Source organism: Plecotus auritus (genome assembly GCF_963455305.1).
Source record: "Plecotus auritus genome assembly, chromosome: 3".
Classification (NCBI taxonomy): Eukaryota; Metazoa; Chordata; class Mammalia; order Chiroptera; family Vespertilionidae; genus Plecotus; species Plecotus auritus.
Window position 1 is genome coordinate 60,569,049 of NC_137772.1, and position 5,788 is coordinate 60,574,836.

Consider the following 5,788-nt stretch of genomic DNA (forward strand, 5'->3'; position numbering starts at 1 on the left):
GGATATATTACCTTTTATTTAAAGAAAATACTCAGAGTATATACTCTCAGACGCACACGTTACCCATCTTGTCTTTCACCACCATGAGGAGGAGGAGGATAATGTGAAAATGCAAAACACCTTTTTGGGAATGGCAATTAAATATTCACCAGCAATGTATCATTGGAACACTGGCTTTATGAGCTAAAAAGGGAAGACGGGAGAGAAATTAATGGATGAAAAAGTCCAGCAATTAGTTCTGCTTTCTTCTAATAATATCATCACATGATAGTGACCTTTCTCTGCAAGCCAAAAAAAGCCTATTGTCTCTATGTTTTCAACTCTAGTGATGGGTGGACTCAAGTAAGGTCTCAGGATAAAACACCTTCTTCCTAAACTTTCCAGCTTTTTTTCAAAATCACCAAATCTGTCTCAAACCAATAACAACAAAATGTATTTATTAAGGATAATCTCAGAGTGCTGGGCTACTCTCTGGGTAGTTAAAAAGTGCGACAAACGACAGTCCAGTAGAAAGAATAATAAGCATTTCACAATCTGATGCCAAAAGTGATGACACATTTTTCAGGTCTTTGCTTCAGCCTTTCTAAGGCCCATGACAAACAACACTTCAAGGAGGTCGAAATAAGAGAAAAATTATGTGAGCCGAAACAAACATGTTAGAAAATGTGGCAACAAAATAGTAACCAAAAAAAAGGAATTATGATTACCAAGGAAGAAGAAATATGAGAGACAGTCAGAGAACCGATAAACAAACAAACAAACAAAAAAAAAAAAACACAAAGTAGATCTAATAAAAAGAGGGAAGTAAGGGGAAAGAGGTAGAGCGGAAAGAAGGGGGCATGGAGAAAGAAGAGACACTTTCCACTTCAAAACATCAAAACAAACTGCGGTGGCCAGCACCATGGATGCTGGATTCTCCGAAGCCGAAGCTGCAGAATCCTCGCCCTTGGCTCACCCTCAGCCTCAGCTCCGGATCCTACGCGGTGCTGCCCAAGGCTCTGGGAGCAGCGGCTGCTGCAAGCCCAGGCTGTGGCGGAGCATGGGGAGGGAGGCCCGGAGGCTCAAGATTGGGGCGGGGAGGGGAGACGGGGCAGCCCGGGCAGCCCAGCCCCCAGTCCAGCCCCCAGCCTGACCTGGGACAATGACCCCACCCTCGGACAATGACACCACCCGGAGCCTCCCTGAGAGCCCCTCCATCCTGCCACTGCGGCCTGGCGGCCAGGCTGGCAGGCAGGGTTTCACTTTTAGCGAGATCTGCCCTGTGACTTGCCTGTGTGGCCAGATGCAGGTGTTTGGTTTTACCATCAGCCAAGGCCTACGTTCCCCAGCTGTGTCCGCTACACCCTCTCTCGCCTGCCTTCCTCGATGTCTGAGAAAAGCAAGAAGGAGGTGAAAGAGGAAGCCCGAACCTTGCTCAGAGCTCATCTTAACCAGGATGACGGACGATGGTTGATGGAGATTTTTTCTCTCCTGTGTTCACTGTGATGCTAGAGAATCAGAAAACCTCCGCTGTAAACTTCATGATCAGCCATCCAGGTTTATCTTATATGTTCGTTCAAGAGAGTCCCACTTTCCAGACTAGCTCTGAGCATTTCTCCTTGAGTTTTGTTGGCATTAGAAAAAAAGAAGGAAAACAAAACAAAACAAAACAGCCTCGTTTAACGGAGAGCGCCCTTTCAGCCCTGGAAGTTAGTCGAGGTCTCCTGTGAGAAAGTGGATGCTGCTCTGTCACTCTGGTTTGTGGATCTCAGGACGTTGGAAAGCCAATATTTAATAGATACCTGATTAACCAGTTGTTAAATCGTATTTCCTGTGTTGACTATTTGGAATGTGATCTGGGACAGACAGAATTTACTCCTTCGGATTGCATTTCTTTACTTAGTAATACAGAACCAGTTGTCGGACCACCTTTTACCTCCCAGAGAACACCACAGAAAATGGTCTATTTGGGGAAATATGCTTGCATAAACACCTGTGAAAATTACATTGAGATGCTAAAGTATGTGTTCAGCTCCTGCAAGAGAGTCCCTGCTTATTGTCAACACAATGGCTGGGCGACAAACCAAGGGCTCTTGTTTTTCCTTCATCTGAGCTGGTTGCCATCTCCCAGCCACTTTGTTCAGTTCAGTTCTGGTCAAAGTAAATCGTGCCAAACCTCACCTCCGACTATGCAGACCACTTGGACGGCTTGTACACAAAAAGCAAATCCAAAGTCAGAAACAGAGGTTTCTACCAGGCAGAATCTGCAGATAATCTGCTGACAAAGAAAAGGAGAATCCGGCCGTGTTTACTGGACATAAGCTGATGTGTGTCCAGCCAGACTTTGCCTTGAGAAAAACTCCAGGAAATAGTCACATAACTGAGTTTTTTGTGACTTGGCAGTGTTCGGTTACCTTGATAGCTGCAGCCCCCAGTGCTGAAATGGATTCATCCCTTCCATGGTCTGATATCCTATTGGATCCCTTTCAATGCAGTTGTCCTTTGGATTATTCGTGCCAATGTCGCTCCTACCCATGTCCTGGGTGCTGTGAATGCCATCTGGGCTGGTCTTTGCAAGATCCTGGATGTCATCAGGGGATATGCAAATAGGCCATCCTGCTTGCCCTGACTCCAATCTGCAATGTTTGGGGTTTGGAATTTGTACAGAGATCAACATGGACAAGAGGCTTTACCACACCCTCATGCCTGTGCCCCTGGAAGAGCTAAGAAATGTGAATTGTCTGCTGGCCGTTGCCATTTCCATTCTAGAATGTGTAACCAAGAGCCAACGTGAACTCCAGGGGACAAAACCTTACGTGATGACAGATTATAATCTTGTATTTCCTAGAGCAAGAGAAACTGAGGTAATGCATAAAGAGAAACTACACCCAAAATCTAAATTCTATCAAAAATCAAATTGATGTATTTATTAAGAGAAAGAACTAATAAGGGAGGAAGGCTTGACTTTATCTCCAGCCTGACAGCAGGAGACCCATGGGCTTTGGTGGCTGCTCTGACATAGCAGTGTTTCCTACATAGCTTGTGGAAGTTTATAGTTAATTTAAACCCCTTCTTAAAGTTACATGACCTAGTTTTGCCCTAGTTTGCTGTATGGTTCATCATACATGATGTTTTATTTTCTAAAGGAATAAAGCAGCAAGGAAAAAGTTGTACGCCACTTAAACAAAGAATATGGTTGATTCCTCAAAAAATTCTTCAAGGATCTGATTGTTGGAATCTGGATAGAAATAGGGAGACTGGAGCCCCAAAACTGTACCAAGGAGGAAGGCAGGCTGGCCAGTGAGACCCAAGCGTAACAGAATGTGGAGACCCACCTTGGTCCTCACCACTGTGATGGCTGGCCAGAGCAGGGACCTGCTGGTGGGGTCTGCCTGGGGCTGGTTGCAGCCCCTGTGGTCCTTCCCATCCCATGATCATGTGATGCTATCTAACTTCTCTTCCATTCCTGTGGGTCAAGTGTTCATTTATCCTGTTTAGTCTTTAAATTTAATCAAGGTTTAATAGATGAGGTTTGGACTCAAGAACCCTTCTTAAAAAAAAAATACTAAGTTATTATGCAGAACAAAAATTGCTCTCAAATCCAGGAAACATCCCCTGGAGCCTCTAAAAGTAGATTTGTCCTAACTGGCTTCTCATCTGAGAATGAAGACACAGCCAGGGCAGATCTGGACACTAGGCTGTTTGGAAGAGGCCTGCTGGGGCTGCTCTGTGAGAAAGGTCCCTTCCTGCCTTTGGGCAGCTGGACCTGAACTTTTACATATGGATAGCTCTGTACCACTGAGCACTGTCTCTTGGACTGCAGGAGGTTGGTGATGGTGCTGCTCTCCCAGATAGCTTTGGGGTGAAATGATGGAAATCCACACTTCCTCTTTTCCCTGGTGGTCACCATTCCTTATACTCCAAAGTTGGAGTGGTTTTGGTATGCAAGGATGAGCAGTCTGGGTCACATCATTTCTATGTTGAGGATGGTGAGATACTTACTGAGGTAGCATTTCAAACTGGTATCGTGAATTTCAGCTTCCTAACAGATCAAGTTGAAAGAGGTTATTAAGATATGCAGGTTTTAAAATCTATATTCATTTAAATCATCCATTATCATTGTCTTTAAGTACTCAGCATCTCATAGATCCACAGACTTGCCAGTTCTCACAGGAACCCTTGTCACTTCAGGGTGAATTTTAATATTCTAGAGGCCATTTAGGGTCTAACTTTTTATTCCCTCTTATTTATATTTAAATTTAACTTTCACATGTTTTTCTATCTTGGTCTTACAAAGAATTTTGAGACAATCTACCACCATCAACTTTTTGCCTCCTTCCCCAGTTCCTTGTATCCATATATCCTATATAATAAAGAGGTAATGTTCAAATTGACCATCACTCCAACACAATATGGCTGCCCCCATGTGGTCAAAGATGGATGCCCCCATGTGGACACAAGATGGCCACCACAAGATGGCCGGCAGGGGAGGGCAGTTGTGGGTGATCAGGGCAGTTGGAAGGGACCAGGCCAGCAGGGGAGGGCAGTTGGGGGCGACCAGGCCTGAAAGGGAGGGCAGTTAGGGATGACCGGGCTGGCAGAGGAGGGCAGTTGGGGGCGACGAGCCCTGCAGGGGAGGACACTTGGGAGGAGGACCCAGGCCTGCAGTGGAGGGCAGTTTGGGGGGACCAGCCCTGCAGGGTAGGGCAGTTGGGGGCGACCAGGCCTGAAAGGGAGAGCAGTTAGGGGTGACCAGGCCAGCAGAGGAGGGCAGTTGGGGGTGATAAGGCCTCCAGGGGAGGACAGTTGGGGGTGACCAGGCCTGCAGGGGGAGGGCAATTAGGGGCAATCAGGCAGTCAGGGGAGCAGTTAGGCATCAATCAGGCTGGCAGCAGAGTGGTTAGGGAAAATCAGGCAGGCAGGCAAGTAAGTGGTTGGGAACAAGCAGTCCTTGATTGTGAGAGGGATGTCTGACTGCCCGTTTAGGTTCAATCCCTTGAGGGGTTCCAGATTGAAGAGGGTGCAGGCTGGGCTTAGGGACAAACCCCCTCCCCCGTGCATGAATTTCATGCACCAGGCCTCTAGTATATATATAAAGAGGTAATGTGCAAATTAGGCCAGGACTCCATAACAGGTCACGACCAGACAGGAGGAGGTTGCGTGTGCAGGTGTGTCCTGGAGCAGAGATGGAGAAAGAGGCAGGGGGGCCTGTCCAAGTTGGTGTGGCAGCTCGGGCAGCCCCGGAGCGGACACAGGCAGGGGGGCCAGGGGACGCTGAGAGTCAGGCGCAGGTCCCGGCCGCCCCCCCACGGGATGCCTCCTCGTGCGATTTCAATTGTGCACTGGGCCTCTAGTATTTATAATAATATTCACTACAGGTCATTGGCAGCAAGTGCAGAATGAAAGTGCTGCCCTGTTATCTGCCTTTTCCTTAAATGCGGGCTTGCCTTTAGCCTAACCTCCTGTTGGTATTTAAGGATGCTGTCTTGCTTCAGTCTCCATCTGTAAAGAAAACAAATATTGCCTCTAGAGCGGGGGTGGGGAATATCCAGCCCACGGGTAGTATAAGGCCCAAGAACTTATTTGGTCTGGCCTTGTCAAGGCATTGAGGTGAGTTAATTAAATGTTTGACCAAATACAGCAGGCTAATTTTTAAGTTGATAATTTTGTGCGGCCTGAGAATGATGTTATAAATATCCAAAAGGCCTTGGCAGAAAAAACATTCCCTGCCCCTGCTCTAGAGGGTGTCAGCCATTGGTGAGAGGGCTCAGCCCTCTAGAGTTGGCTGGGAAGTCTGTATAGGCCTTTC

At 47.0% G+C, this 5,788-nt stretch overlaps 1 pseudogene across 1 annotated transcript; it reads left to right on the forward strand.

Moving 5' to 3' along the window:
* The first annotated feature begins 1,141 nt into the window (after positions 1-1,141).
* On the forward strand, positions 1,142-2,900 carry LOC308244053 (polynucleotide 5'-hydroxyl-kinase NOL9-like; annotated as a pseudogene). Its single transcript has one exon. The product of its transcript is annotated as a polynucleotide 5'-hydroxyl-kinase NOL9-like (transcript).
* Positions 2,901-5,788: the final 2,888 nt, after the last annotated feature.